The sequence below is a fragment of the Trachinotus anak genome, unplaced genomic scaffold (genome assembly GCF_046630095.1).
Source record: "Trachinotus anak isolate AG129_WGS33_773 ecotype Australia unplaced genomic scaffold, CSIRO_AGI_Tana_v1 ptg000042l, whole genome shotgun sequence".
Taxonomy (NCBI): domain Eukaryota; kingdom Metazoa; phylum Chordata; class Actinopteri; order Carangiformes; family Carangidae; genus Trachinotus; species Trachinotus anak.
In genome coordinates this window covers 1,609,062-1,624,003 of record NW_027273893.1, presented here as the reverse complement: position 1 = coordinate 1,624,003, position 14,942 = coordinate 1,609,062, and the positions used below count along the sequence as shown (strand labels likewise).

The following is a 14,942-nucleotide window of genomic DNA, read 5'->3' as shown; positions in this document are numbered from 1 at the left end:
GACCGCAGCCTCCTGCCAGAGGGGAGTGTCACAAAGAGTTTGTGTCCAGGGTGGGAGGAGTCAGCTACAATCTTCCCTGCACGCCTCAGAGTCCTTGAGGTGTACAGGTCCTGGAGGGACGGAAGATTGCAGCCAATCACCTTCTCAGCAGAGTGGATGATACGCTGCAGTCTGTTATTGTCCCTCTCCGTGGCAGCAGCGTACCAGATGGTGATGGAGGAGGTGAGGATGGACTCAATGATGGAGGTGTAGAAGTTCACCATCATAGTCCTTGGCAGGTTGAACTTCTTCAATTGCCTCAGGAAATACATCCTCTGCTGAGCTTTTTTGATGAGGGAGCTGATGTTTAGCTCCCATTTGAGATCCTGTGTGATGGTGGTTCCCAAGAAGCGAAAATGCTCCACGGTAGCCACGGGGGAGTCACACAGGGAGATGGGGGTGGGTGGGGCTGGGCTCTTCCTGAAGTCCACTATCATTTCCACTGTCTTCAGAGTGTTTAGCTCTAGGTTGTTCTGCCTGCACCAGGTCACCAGACGGTCAGTCTCCCACCTGTAGGCAGACTCATCGCCATCAGAGATGAGTCCAATGAGAGTGGTGTCGTCTGCAAACTTCAGGAGCTTGACAGACTGATGGCTGGAGGTGCAGGTGTTGGTGTACAGGGAGAAGAGCAGAGGAGAAAGAACGCAGCCTTGCGGGGATCCAGTGCTGATGGTCTGGGAGTCAGACACGTGCTTTCCTAGCTTCACGTGCTGCCTCCTGTCAGACAGGAAGTCGGTGATCCACCTGCAGGTGGAGTCAGGCACGCTCAGCTGGGAGAGCTTGTCCTGCAGCAGAGCCGGGATGATGGTGTTGAAGGCAGAGCTGAAGTCCACAAACAGGATCCTGGCATAGGTCCCTGAGGAGTCCAGGTGCTGGAGGATGAAGTGGAGAGCCATGTTGACGGCGTCATCTACAGACCTGTTGGCTCTGTAGGCGAACTGCAGGGGGTCCAGGAGTGGGTCAGTGATGGATTTGAGATGGGACAGGACAAGGCGCTCAAATGATTTCATGACCACAGAGGTCAGGGCAATGGGTCTATAGTCATTTAGACCTGTGGGCCTTGGTTTTTTGGGGACAGGGATGATGGTGGAGGATTTGAAGCAGGCTGGCACGTGGCAGGTCTCCAGTGAGGTGTTGAAGATGTCCGTGAACACTGGAGACAGCTGATCAGCACAGTGCTTCAGGGATGATGGAGAGACAGAGTCAAGTCAGAGTGTGAGAAAATAAAGATTCCCGCAAGACAGAGGGTCAAATGTGCAGGAAAACGAGAGCAGACAGTGTTGATGCTTGAATTTTGCAACAATGATGCAACCTTGTGTGGGAACCGCAGGTGCAGAAACACAAAACTCACATTTACAGTCACTCTTTCTCTCTCTCTCTCTCACACACACACGCACACACGCACACACACTAACAGCAGGCCCAGACAGGAGGAGGACAGAGTGTAGGTACACAGAACATCAATTTCCACGCTTCTATTAGCCTTCTATTAGTCCAGTGGACCCGGACATCTTATATGTAATAGAAATGTGTAGGGGGGGTGTACGGTGTGTGGTCATTAAAAATGTATTCTGATATATGTTCTTCACAGAAAATGAGCCAAGGCCAGTGAGTCTGAGTTTGAAAAATTAATTAATTGTATCATTTTTCTTTTAATAAAAAATGAAAACGGGTCCCACAGACCCGAACACCACATAAGGGCTAATCAACACCTCTATATCAAGTCTGATTAACTTATCTTTATCAACTGGTTATGTACCGCAGGCTTTAAAGTTGCCGTAATTAAACCTCTACTTAAAAAGCCTACTCTTGATCCAGACGCTTTAGCCAATTATAGTGTTTCATGCCTGCCTGTATCATCATCATCAAAACCATTCAAATAAACTTTATTATCCACAGAACCTCTCACATGAATGCAGTCCAGTTTAAAGCTGCTCTTCTGACAGAAATTAAATCATTCAAACTAAATTACAGGTTTAGAGCATTTCTCCATGAAAATAAAAATCCCTTTAAAAGGATTTGAAGGCTGCAGCTCTGACTGCTCATCAAAGTGTTGGGGGATTGTGGCTGCAGACCAGAGTTACTTTACACTGGAGGAGGTTAAACTACAGCAAAGTTACACTGGACAGAAATCTAGTTTAATTAACTGAAGCTACTTAGAACAAGACACGGTCTAAACCTAGTCTGGACCTCATCTGCTCAAATCCTGGTTTTATAACCATGTGATTGTCTGACAGAATCACCGAACACATCAGTGCAAGAAAGACTGAGCTGTGATTTCATCTGGATTTACTGTAAAATGATCAGAGAGAAAGTTTAAGAAACCGAATATCTTGATTATTGTGTCTCATCAGTTTAGTCTTTATTGACCTAGACTCCAGAACCTCACAGACTTTCATCAGAGGCAGCTCTTTATGTCTGACTCCTCTGTTTGATCTGTAGAACTGGTCTCAGCTGGATTTTAGGATGAAGCCTTGTTTTCAGTCACTCCTTGTAACTTCACTTCCTGTTACCATTTCAAATTAAAAGCCCTCTAGTGTTTCAATGGACAGAAACAATTTCTTCACAGGACTTTTCTTATTGTGCTGCAGGAAGTGTATTGTCTCACTTTCTGTTGCTGGTGTTTCTGTTATTTACATGTTAATCAGATCTGCTAGTTTCTTTAGCAGTTAGCAATGACTTCTATCCCTCGCAACACTGAAGACTGTAAACAGCCCCGATGGAACCTGAGTCAGTCAGTCAGTCATTAGTGGGAGAAATTTCAGATTATATATATGAAGTAGTTCAAACTACTGTGTAAAAAAAAATTATGAAATAATGTACATATGATATGAAATATAAAAAGTGTCACAAGGCAGCAAATATGCCACTGCATTGAGTTTATTGTAGAATGTACCTAGTTGTTCACAGGGTGTAACATAAACCAAAACACTAAAACACCCCAGTGTTGATGGAAAAGTGCTGTAAGGTCAGCTTTGGTTTTATAAACAGTCACAACTTCAGTGTGAAAATGGTGATTCTTCCGCAGGCTGAGGCTCCGGAGGTTCATCCATGATGATGTTGTCACTGTGTGAGCACTGAACAATGTCACCACCCCTGGCTTTTGCACGTGGACTACACAAAGGTCTAGTGTGTGGTGGTGACTGACTGACGGGGGCTGGTCAAAGGGGTTTAGTTACAGTAGAGGAGCAAAGGTAAAGTTCCTTTCTTTTAATGGCCTTAAAGTGCTTGTAGTTTCAGGTGTTAACTACACAAAAAATGGTCAGTGAAAGTCATTTAACTAGAATCACTATGAATATATGAATATAGCTGACTACAGCAAGTTACTGCAAGATGTAGTTAAACTATTAGTTTAGGTAGGTCCCTTCTCCACAACACTGCAACAGACTTGGTTTCTGTTTTACCACTGAAGACAACACAATAAGTGATGACACAGGAATTCAGGCAGAAACATTCAAACTAGAAAGAAGAAGCGGAAGAAGAAGAAGAGTGAATTGAAGACATCTTCTACAAATCAATGTATCAGAATGATGATGTGGTTTGATACGTTATCACATCTACATTAATCAAACAGCTAATAATGTGCTGCTAATGTCTGATAAACCTTGGTCCTGATTGATAGCTCTACCTTAGCTACGTTAGCTTGCAAAATACCAAGAAATATCTCCACCTGGTTTCACCTCTGATACCCCTAGTTTGCCACAGCATAATGCTACAGTGTTGTACAGGGTGTCAGAGGTAAAACGGTATATAAAGCCAGACCCTGCAAGTTGATGGGATTGGTTCTTAGTGTGTGATGTAAACCCTGGCTGTCTGAGTCTGAATCTTCTGTTATTTTCATCAGCACACCAATACAGGACTGACCAGGTACAACAACAGAATCATGTCATGCTCACCACTCTGCTGCTCTCAGTTTTTATGTTTAACACAAATACAGTTATCATACATTAATTCAGTGACTCCTTCTCTTCTGTTTCTTACATTCTGTTAAAACCCCTGAGGACAACCAGCAGCTCTGTGGAGTCATGTTTTTATCAATGGGTCCCTGTTAAGTTTGTTTCTCATGCCTGGACCTGAGGACACACATCTGAGTCACATCCTACTGCTGATGACATGCTGTTCCATGTGTGATGGTCACAGGTAGCTGTCTTATCTAAGATGAACCTATCAGAGGTTACACGGCAAGAGATGAAGACTGCTTTCATCGCTGACCTGTGTGGTTGAATTAAATGAACCCAGGTTGGTCAACTGATCATCTGTCAATCAGTCCTGGTGGCGATGAAGCAGCCAGAGACCACTAGAGAAGGAATTTCCTGGTCCACTACCTGGCAAACAGACCAACCACAGGATTAATGAACTGTTAAGGAAATTATCAAATAATCCTTCTGCATACAGAAGATATATGTAAAACATTTGGTCACAATGGCAACATGTGTTCTCTATTCACAGATGATGTGGTTCTGTTGGCCTCGTCAGACCAGGACCTTGAGGGTTCACTGGGGTGGTTTTTTGTCAAGTGTGAAACAGTTGGAATGAGGGTCAACAGCTCCAAGTCTGAGGCCTTGGTTTTCTTCAGGTTGGGATGGAGTTTCTGCCTCAGGTGAAAAAGTTAAAGTATCTCAGGGTCTTGTTCACCGTGAGGGTAAGATCGGGATCCTCCAGGAGGAACTGGGAAAGGTTTCTGGAGAGGAACATCTGGAATACTTTGATCTGCTGCCACTGAGACCCAACCTCGGGTAAGCAGAAAAATGTTGTTTTTTTAAAAAAAGATATTATTTGGGCATTTTTCCTTTAATTGATAGGACAGTAGAGAGTGACAGGAAAGGGGCAGAGAGAGGGTGAATGACATGAAAGAAAGAGTCGAGCCGGTTAGGAGTTGAACCAGCGACTCACCTGCTAAGAGCATCAGCTCATGTGGTGCACACCCTAACCACTCGGCTATAGGACCACCCAGATGGATGGATGTTTGATTGATTGATGGATGGATGGGTGGATGGATGGTTGGATGGATGGATGAATGGATTGATGGTTGGGTGGATTGATGAATGGATGAATGGATGGATGATTAATGGATGGATGGATGGATGGATGGTTGGATAATGGGTGAATGATAGATAGGTGGATGGTTGGATGTTTGATGGATGGATGAATGAATGAATTGATGGATGGTTGGATGTATGGATGGATAGGTAGATGGATAATGGATGATTGGATGGATTGATGGATGGTTGGACAATGGATGGAAGATGGATGGATGGATGGATAGATCGATGGATGTTGGATGATGGATGGATGATGGATGGTTGGATAATGGATGGATGAATGGATGTTTGGATGACTGATTATTGATTATTTCTTCAGCTGTGGTGATATAGAGGTGTTCTCCAGTGCGTGTCAGTTCTCTGTGACATCACTGTTGGGCATGGTCATGGGTGCAACAGAGCAGCTTTTTGAACCAGCAGTGATGCAGCTACATTCACCTGCAGCACCCCGTCTGAGTGACCCATACATCACATTAGTGGCTGCAGACATCTCAGTGATGCTCCTGTCTGTCTGCAGTCATTAAACTAAGTCTTGTACGAGCAGGACCTGATGAAGAGTTCCTCATCACATGATGAAACTAGCTGTAACATTTTCCCTCTATTGAAGATGACTCTACGTCTCTGCAGAAATTAGGTGTTTGAGAAAGGTTAATGAAACAGCTTTCAACCTGAGCAGCCCATTAACTCAGACATAATTGGGCAGTTTGAAGTTGTACCATCAAATGAACAGTTCATACCCTATCATGGAGAAGAGCTGGTAGAGTTCAAATTTTCATTTTCACTGACTCTTCAGTGGAGCCTGAAGGGGGCAGCAGACAGGAGAGGCAGGAGTTTGAAAGGTTCCTGTGGTGGTTGGTTTACAGAGGGGCCCTCAGGCTCTCTGACTGTGGTCAGGAACACTCTGGAGGCTGCCAAACATCCTGGTTTTCATTTAACGCCCATGTTAACAGGTTAGAGCGGACACACTGCCACACATCTCACAGCTCTGTGTCATGTCATTTAGAGATTTTTCACACTTGACGTGTCTCCCAGCAAAAAACAGAGACAAGACCTGGTGATGTCATAGTGACATCATACCAGCTACATGACCTCAAACTGACTCCTTCCACTATAGTTTCAGTGTCTGAATCTGAATCTGAATCTGACACAGACATGAAAATTATAAATATATTTTCAACCATATGAGCAGCTGCAGGTGGAGACAGAAGAGTTAAGTAAATAAATCAGATTAATTTATAATGAAGAGAAATATAACGTTCAGGTAACCTGTAAACTAGAGAGACAGAGGTGCAGAGCTGCAGACACACACACACACACACACAAACAGACGCAGATAACAAACTGGGGACAAACAAACACAAGAGGGAAGAGAAACCATCAGTGACCAGGATCTGATCCCTACAAGTTCAGGTCATCTTCAGTGACCAGGGCCTGACAGTAATGACAATACATTTACTTGAGTACTGCACTTAAGTATATTTTTCAAGTATCTGTAGTTACAAGTAATGGAGTTGTGTACTTTGTCCACCTTTGTGCTCCTCCTACACGAACACTGTCATAAAGTCTACAGACGACCCCACTGTGGCTGAGCTGATCACCTTAAGATGATCAGGGAGCAGGAGCTGGTTGATGGAGCAGACTGTGAACCTAAAGAGCAAACCATCAGCTGACCTGGGGCCTGTCAGTGTGAAGCTGTCCCACAGATACTAAACCAATGTCTTTGTGGCTTAGGCTGTTTTCTCTTCACTGGGCTGAAGTGACACATTCAGAAGCCTGATCAGGGCTGTTTTCATCATGTACGTGGCTTCAGCTCATGTTTGTGATTCAATGCATTTTTCCACATTAGCATTTCTTCATGTTGCATCACCTTGTCTTCATCAACCCTAAAAACCTGCTAACACTAATTAGCCTGGAAGTTAAGCTATAGGAGGTTGTGATGGTAGAGTCACAGCTGAACAAACCATGTATACTTACATTGTGACTACTGTTTTGTTCATGAGAAGTTAGTTCAGCACAAACACCCACAGATCCAGAAACCCAGAGCTCAGAGCTGCAGACCAACTCAGACCAGCTGAAGCAGACTTCACGTTGTTGAAGAGAAGAAGCAGCTGAAAGTCCACAGGGGTCAACAGTTCATCTGGGACTATTTGTTTTCCTACCTCATTTTATCGAATAATGAAGAAAAGTGTATAGAAAGTGTAGACTTGAGTTCAACCCTGGAATAATGTATGAGGCCAGAAAAACTTCTGCAGTTCTCAACAACACCACAAGATGGCGCTGTATGGTTTGCGGTACCCCTGTGGGTACAAGGACTTTGGTTAATGGGAGACCTCTTCAGGTCTTTGTCAGAAAAGAAACCTAACCCAGGAGGATTTGGTGCCTTTGCTACCTTTTTTTCACAGTGTCACAGTAGCCATGTTTCCATCAGCAGACAGCTGAAGCAGTGACTGACATCAGTGAGGGAAATGTAGCCTTCAGATATATGAGAAACAGAGAGGAGAGAGAGACGGATCCCAGCATCAAGGTTAGAGACCCCTGATGTGGGAGTGAAGAGTTGAAGAAGTGCGTACTTTTGCAGCAATGTTTTATTTCAAGCTATTGTGAACTTTTATTCTGAAAAGTTTTGACAGGAAGTTTCAATTGTTCTGGGGCCTGCTTGACAGACCTCTGATATAGCGAGATGAGGCATGTGATATGAAAATAATCACTTTAGTAAATCAGTCAAACATAGTCAAAGTATCAAAGTGAAGTTAGACAGCTGCTGTTGGGACTCAGATCATTCAGGGTGGGGGGTGTTCTACAGACAAAGGAAGGGCCCTGTGAACATTATTCCCCACAGTCCTTCACTTTTCACACCTGATGAGTACCTCCCCGACAGACCCTTACTGACCAGTAAGTGTTGGCCACTGTGTGGCATGTGACCCAAGATGTCAGACAATAAAACCATCTGTGTCCCTTTGTTCTCCCTCTTCTCTCTGGTCCTCACGGTGGGAGAAACAAGGTGCCCAGAACCAGGTCAGCACACTGCTACCTGGAACCTCTTCTCCTCCTGGCTCTCCAAGAGGCAACAAGCCCTTCTCCTCTTGGACCTCCTTCCAGGAGCAGCAAGGATCCCAGCAACAAGACTGCTATCTGGACCAACAGCTGTCCTGCAGGCCTGCTCACAGCAGACTGCTTCACTTCACTCTCCCTCAATAGCAGCAATGTGAGTGCCTGCGTATGGATTCAGTGCCAGCTGCTATGACACCAAGTCTGCAGCTGAATCCCAAGAACAGGAGTAACAGCAGAGTTAGTGTGGAACAGCTAATTCTGCAAGAAGAACAAGGGAGCGACCAGTGGCCTCCTTTGTAAAGCCAAAGCCACACAGTCGGACAGGACTTTGCTCCACCGGGACGTCACACAAATTCTCTGGACTTTGTGAAGACAACGCTGGAATTCTCTCTTTTTGTTCCAAGGACTGGGTAAAGTTGACTGGGTATAACCTTAACTAGCATAGCAACACAGCTAAGCACATGATTTTTTAACATTGTTGATGTACATGTACTGACCTAGTTAATGTATCTGAGCTTTGTTGTTGGTGTCTGTTTATGTTATTGGTTGACCACTGTTAACTTACACTTGTATGTCCACACGCATACATGTAGCCCTGTACTAGGAATTGCATGCAGCTAACTCTCTTTTTTAAATCTGGCACCCTCTGACCACCTGAACTGGCTTTGAATAAAGAAACTCATACTCTCCCTCCCCCACATGCCATTTGGTCTCAGCAGCCATCTTGCCTACCTCTTCTCAGTAGAACTTATATCCTTCAACCTTATTTATTCTTGATGTGGTAACTTTGGTTGTAATTATTAATTTAATTATTAATCAAAGTTCCAAATAAACAGTAATCAATTTGAGACTGTACAATATTGGCTATCTTTTGCCATTAAGGCTGGTGCTGGTGGATAACTAATTAATTTTGGAGTTAATATAAAAACTATTAATATTAAATAATATTTCATTCATTAAATTGATAACTCAATAACATAATAACTAAGACATACTTTGATTGGCCATGAATTGTTCCTCACTTTGATTTTATTCATAATTGACATAGGCTATTAAAGTAAATATTCATTCAGTTGTTATTCCAACATGTAGTAATTTAAATCCCCAACAGAATGCTACGTTACAATTGTAACACATTTTTATTTAACACAATTTTACACGTTTTATTCATATTGGAGTCATTGATTTGTAGACTAAAATGTGATGTTATGTATGTTCTACTCAGCCAACAGAAAGAGGGCAGAGGCTCACAAAACGGGCAGAGGGCCACCACCACCACCTCTGACAGAGGCTGAGGAGCCTGCCCTCAGCCAAAACTGTCAAAGACCAGTGGCTGAAGACTTCCCAGCTCGTCTGAGCCAGTCACCCCCCAGGACACAAGTGCCTACGTCAGATGCAAGTATACACACGCATACATATAGCTATACATATACATATATATCAGGTTTTTCATCTCTCTTCTCCCCCACAACAGTTGCAGATAGTATCATCTACCTGGTTGAGCCTCCAGCCACTGCAACAATGGAACAGCCTGTAGTTGTAAGTACTCAATACTCAGCTCTTGCCTAATATGGTAGTTTAAAGTTTACTGAAACAGAATTCTCTCCTGCATCACAGGAGGAGAATGAGGATGATGAACCGCTGTCTGCTGCCACGGAGAGGGATCCAGAGGGGCATACAGAAGTAATAGTCTTAATATTCTGTGTAGCTACTAGCAATTCTTTATCCATTCACATTCCTTTACAAACAACTTGCACATGCTTGAGCATGGCTGGCCAGCACCAGGAACAGGGTCCTTCAACCTCTACAGCACAGCTTGACACAGTGAGATTTTCAGTAAATACCATGTTAATTCTGCATGTAAAACTGTAGAATTTAAACATCATCCATATGTGTCCCAGTTACCAGTGAAGGAGTTATATAGGCTGCACCTCCTTAAGATGATTGCTAAAACTGATAAAGAAATGGTCTACTTGGATCACCAAATCAGGAAAGCAGACCTAAAAATTCTATTACTGGAACGCCAGTTGATGTGGGTGGATTTTCACAGGTGAAATATGTTAATACTTGGAACAATATTACAAATCCTAACTGTTGCATTTGTACTTGTAAGGAATAAGGAGGACCAGATCAAACATGAATTATTTGTCTTTATTTTTTTGTTGTGTGGTGTAAGTGTGGTGATGTCTTAATCTGGAAAGTAATTCCTGCAAATTACATCTCTGACAGCCCTTCCATCCTGGACATCTGCAGGGCGGATAGGACGGTCGTCCTCAGGGTCATTAATCTGTACAGCAGGGTGCTGCTCTCCTCTAATAGTGGCAATATTACAGAGAACAAAACATGCCACTGTGATGTCACACGCCCTCTCTGGGGTCACCCTGATCTTACGCAGGCAATGGAACCTGGATTTGAGCATGCCTATGGTTGTCTCAACCCGGGCTCTAGTCCTGCAGTGGGCCACATTAAAACGTTGTTGGGGCCCTGGCTCAGGGTCAGGTTAAGGGGCCAACAGAGAGGGCTGGCAGGGATATCCTCTAGGTACATGATCTTGACAGTGCAGAGAATGACATGTGACTTGCAGTATGTTGTGACGTGTAATTTTTAAGATGGTAGTTAATATACCTGGACGTTGATGCTGTGAAAGGATTTCCTATTAACATTTTCTGCAGGAGCAGTAATAGGGATGTGTGTTCCATCTATGCAACCAATCACATTTGGAAGCCCTGCAAAATGACAGTTAATTAGGCCACTGATCCCAGTCTGAGGTTGCAGCAGAATGTCTATCATAATTTAACCTAATATAAAATATATGACTTCAACTGAATGATTTCTACATCACTCACCTGCAATCCTGTGAATTTCCTCTTTGATGTTTCTCAGAGGTTTGTGCCCAGGGAACACTACCGTGATAGGTAACGCATTTGAGTGCAAGGGTGACCTTTCTAACAGCTTGCCAATGTGTTCTGCGTCGCCAGTGTTGTAAAGAAAGCTCCCATTAGCATAAAAAACAAAATTTGCTCTGATGTGAGTGCACGTCCGCGGTGTGTGAGATTGGATATGTCAGAGAATGTTATTGAGATAAATGATTGAGTGTGATGAAAAGTGATCCCGTTCTAACAAAAGGGATCAGGCATCAGGGAATGAGAGCACATCCAATCTAGGTCAGAAAATCCTCTCCCGACATAAGGCATTACGGATGAATTCTGCCTTGACAAACATTGGATTGTGTAAAAATGGGCAACCCATGTCGGACAGCTTGCTTCAGGTGGGAAGAGACAGGTAGAAACTCAGGGTTCCTTATAGAAAACCTGCAAGCAGGTTATGTTCACAGAGTCAGTTACCATGGTGATAGACTCAGAGTTTCACTTACCTCTCTTTCTGGAACGGATAACACAGAGTTTCTCTCAACTCAGGGTTAACTTATTCAAGAGTTTTCACATAACCCACTTCCTGGAGTACCCCCAAGGTCTCTACCTCCTGTGGTCAAATCCTGGTTTTACAACCTTGATGTCATCTGACAATAAAAAAAATAAAATCCCCAAACACATCAGTCAGAGACAAATCCCCTAACACATCAGTCAGAGACAAAGACTTAGCTGTGAGTTAAGCTGATTGACTGTAAAATGATCAGAGAGGAAGTTAAAGAGACAAAACATCTTTCTTTTTTCTAAAGTTCTTTTTTCAGGCTGTTGCCGTTATCACAGTCAGAGACAGAGAGAGAAAAACTAACACAACAACTGGATGCAGACTCACACATGGAGATCAGAGGCAGAGTCTATAACACAAGCAGGGTTGGTACAGGTAGACAGACAGGTCATGAAAACAAATCCAAGGAGATTTGTTAAAGCTAAACTGGAGGTCACAGAAGAGACAGAGAGCGAAGACGAACTGGCTCAGACGACACACACTAAACACACAAGGAGACAACTAGACACAGGTCAACACATCATCAACACACCCTGGCCACCAGGCTTGGAGTCCAGGGCCAGACATAAAGACAGATCCACATCTGTTTAGTCTTTATTGACCTGGACTCCAGAACCTCACTGATTATTTATCAGAGGCAGCTCTTTGTGTCTCACTCCTCCTTTGATCTGTTTAACTGGTCTCAGCTGGAATTTACACAGTAAAATCGCCAGTGTAAATATAACACTTAAAGAGTTAATTTTAACACTACCACAGTGAACATATGGTCCCTATCTACAGAGTGTTAAATGTACACTGAACACAGAGTTAAATTTCCAGAGTCAATTTTACTCTGGTAAGAGTTAATATTTTACACTACACTACACTAAGGAGTGTCAATCAAGTTTTACACTATGTAAGAAGTAACACCCATAGTGTTATTCACATGTAACACTAAAGAGTTAAGTGTTAAGGAATAACTTTTCCAGTGTTAAACCTACTTTACACTAAGAAATAACTTTTCCAGTGTTAAACCTACTTTACACGGTGTTGATTATGAAATTACTCCAAAGAGTGTTGATTTTTAACCAACTCCTACCAATGTTACATATGATCTACCCAGTGATCAGAATCAGAATCAGTTTTATTGCCAAGTATGTTTTCACATACAAGGAATTTTTTCTGGTGATTGGTGCAATTGATCAGCAACAGTGGGGCTCTCTAGCCTTGTTGATAAGGCGAATAGCAGATGGGAAGAAGCTATTTTTGTGGCGAGAGGTTTTGGTCCTGAAGGACCGCAGCCTCCTGCCAGAGGGGAGTGTCACAAAGAGTTTGTGTCCAGGGTGGGAGGAGTCAGCTACAATCTTCCCTGCACGCCTCAGAGTCCTTGAGGTGTACAGGTCCTGGAGGGATGGAAGATTGCAGCCAATCACCTTCTCAGCAGAGTGGATGATACGCTGCAGTCTGTTATTGTCCCTCTCCGTGGCAGCAGCGTACCAGATGGTGATGGAGGAGGTGAGGATGGACTCAATGATGGAGGTGTAGAAGTTCACCATCATAGTCCTTGGCAGGTTGAACTTCTTCAATTGCCTCAGGAAATACATCCTCTGCTGAGCTTTTTTGATGAGGGAGCTGATGTTTAGCTCCCATTTGAGATCCTGTGTGATGGTGGTTCCCAAGAAGCGAAAATGCTCCACGGTAGCCACGGGGGAGTCACACAGGGAGATGGGGGTGGGTGGGGCTGGGCTCTTCCTGAAGTCCACTATCATTTCCACTGTCTTCAGAGCGTTTAGCTCTAGGTTGTTCTGCCTGCACCAGGTCACCAGACGGTCAGTCTCCCACCTGTAGGCAGACTCATCGCCATCAGAGATGAGTCCAATGAGAGTGGTGTCGTCTGCAAACTTCAGGAGCTTGACAGACTGATGGCTGGAGGTGCAGGTGTTGGTGTACAGGGAGAAGAGCAGAGGAGAAAGAACGCAGCCTTGCGGGGATCCAGTGCTGATGGTCTGGGAGTCAGACACGTGCTTTCCTAGCTTCACGTGCTGCCTCCTGTCAGACAGGAAGTCGGTGATCCACCTGCAGGTGGAGTCAGGCACGCTCAGCTGGGAGAGCTTGTCCTGCAGCAGAGCCGGGATGATGGTGTTGAAGGCAGAGCTGAAGTCCACAAACAGGATCCTGGCATAGGTCCCTGAGGAGTCCAGGTGCTGGAGGATGAAGTGGAGAGCCATGTTGACGGCGTCATCTACAGACCTGTTGGCTCTGTAGGCGAACTGCAGGGGGTCCAGGAGTGGGTCAGTGATGGATTTGAGATGGGACAGGACAAGGCGCTCAAATGATTTCATGACCACAGAGGTCAGGGCAATGGGTCTGTAGTCATTTAGACCTGTGGGCCTTGGTTTTTTGGGGACAGGGATGATGGTGGAGGATTTGAAGCAGGCTGGCACGTGGCAGGTCTCCAGTGAGGTGTTGAAGATGTCCGTGAACACTGGAGACAGCTGATCAGCACAGTGCTTCAGGGATGATGGAGAGACAGAGTCAGGACCGGCTGCTTTGCGGGGGTTCTGCTTCTTAAAAAGCCTGTTGACATCTCTCTTCAGGATAGAGAGAGACGTTCCTTTGGTAGGGGAGGAGGAGGGGGGTTCTGATGTGGCTCTGATGGGGAGGTTAGTGTCAGGCTTGTCCCACTGTCTTTCAAAGCGGCAGTAGAACTCATTCAGATTGTTGGCCAGACAGAAGTCGTTAATGGAGTGGGGGGGTTTAGGTTTGTAGTTTGTGATCTTTCTGAGCCCTTTCCAGACAGAAGCAGAGTCGTTGGCTGAGAACTGGAGCTGAAGTTTCTCAGAGTACAGTCGTTTAGCTTCTCTCACCGCCTTGCTAAACCTGTGCTTGGACTCTTTAAACTTGTCCCTGTCCCCACTCCTGAAAGCTTCCTCCTTTTGCCTCCTGAGCTGACTGAGCTTAGCTGTGAACCAGAGTTTGTCATTGTTATAACTCACCCTGGTGCATGATGGGATACAGCAGTCCTCACAGAAGCTGATGTATGACGTCACAGCTTCTGTGAACTCATCCAGACTGTTGGAAGCAGTCCTGAACACTTCCCAGTTAGTGCAGTCCAAACATGCCCGCAGATTCTCTATGGCTTCACTGCTCCACTGCTTCGATGTCTTCACAACAGGTTTACACAGTTTTAGTTTCTGCCTGTATGTGGGAATCAGGTGGACCATGACATGGTCAGAGTGGCCCAGTGCAGCCCGGGGGACGGCGTGATCAGCACCACTGATTGTGGTGTAACAGTGGTCCAGAGTGTTCCCCTCTCTGGTCGGGCAATTAACAAACTGTCTGTATTTGGGCAGTTCGTGGTTGAGGTTACCTTTGTTAAAGTCACCAAGGACAATAACTACG

The 14,942-nt window shown here is 44.6% G+C and overlaps 1 long non-coding RNA gene across 1 annotated transcript; it reads left to right on the top strand.

The window, feature by feature from the left end:
- The first annotated feature begins 7,650 nt into the window (after positions 1 to 7,650).
- On the top strand, positions 7,651 to 11,802 carry LOC139615125 (uncharacterized). The gene is made up of 3 exons (XR_011687235.1): positions 7,651 to 9,527; positions 9,607 to 9,671; positions 9,750 to 11,802. It is a non-coding gene; the product is annotated as an uncharacterized lncRNA (long non-coding RNA).
- The last annotated feature ends 3,140 nt before the right edge of the window (positions 11,803 to 14,942 follow it).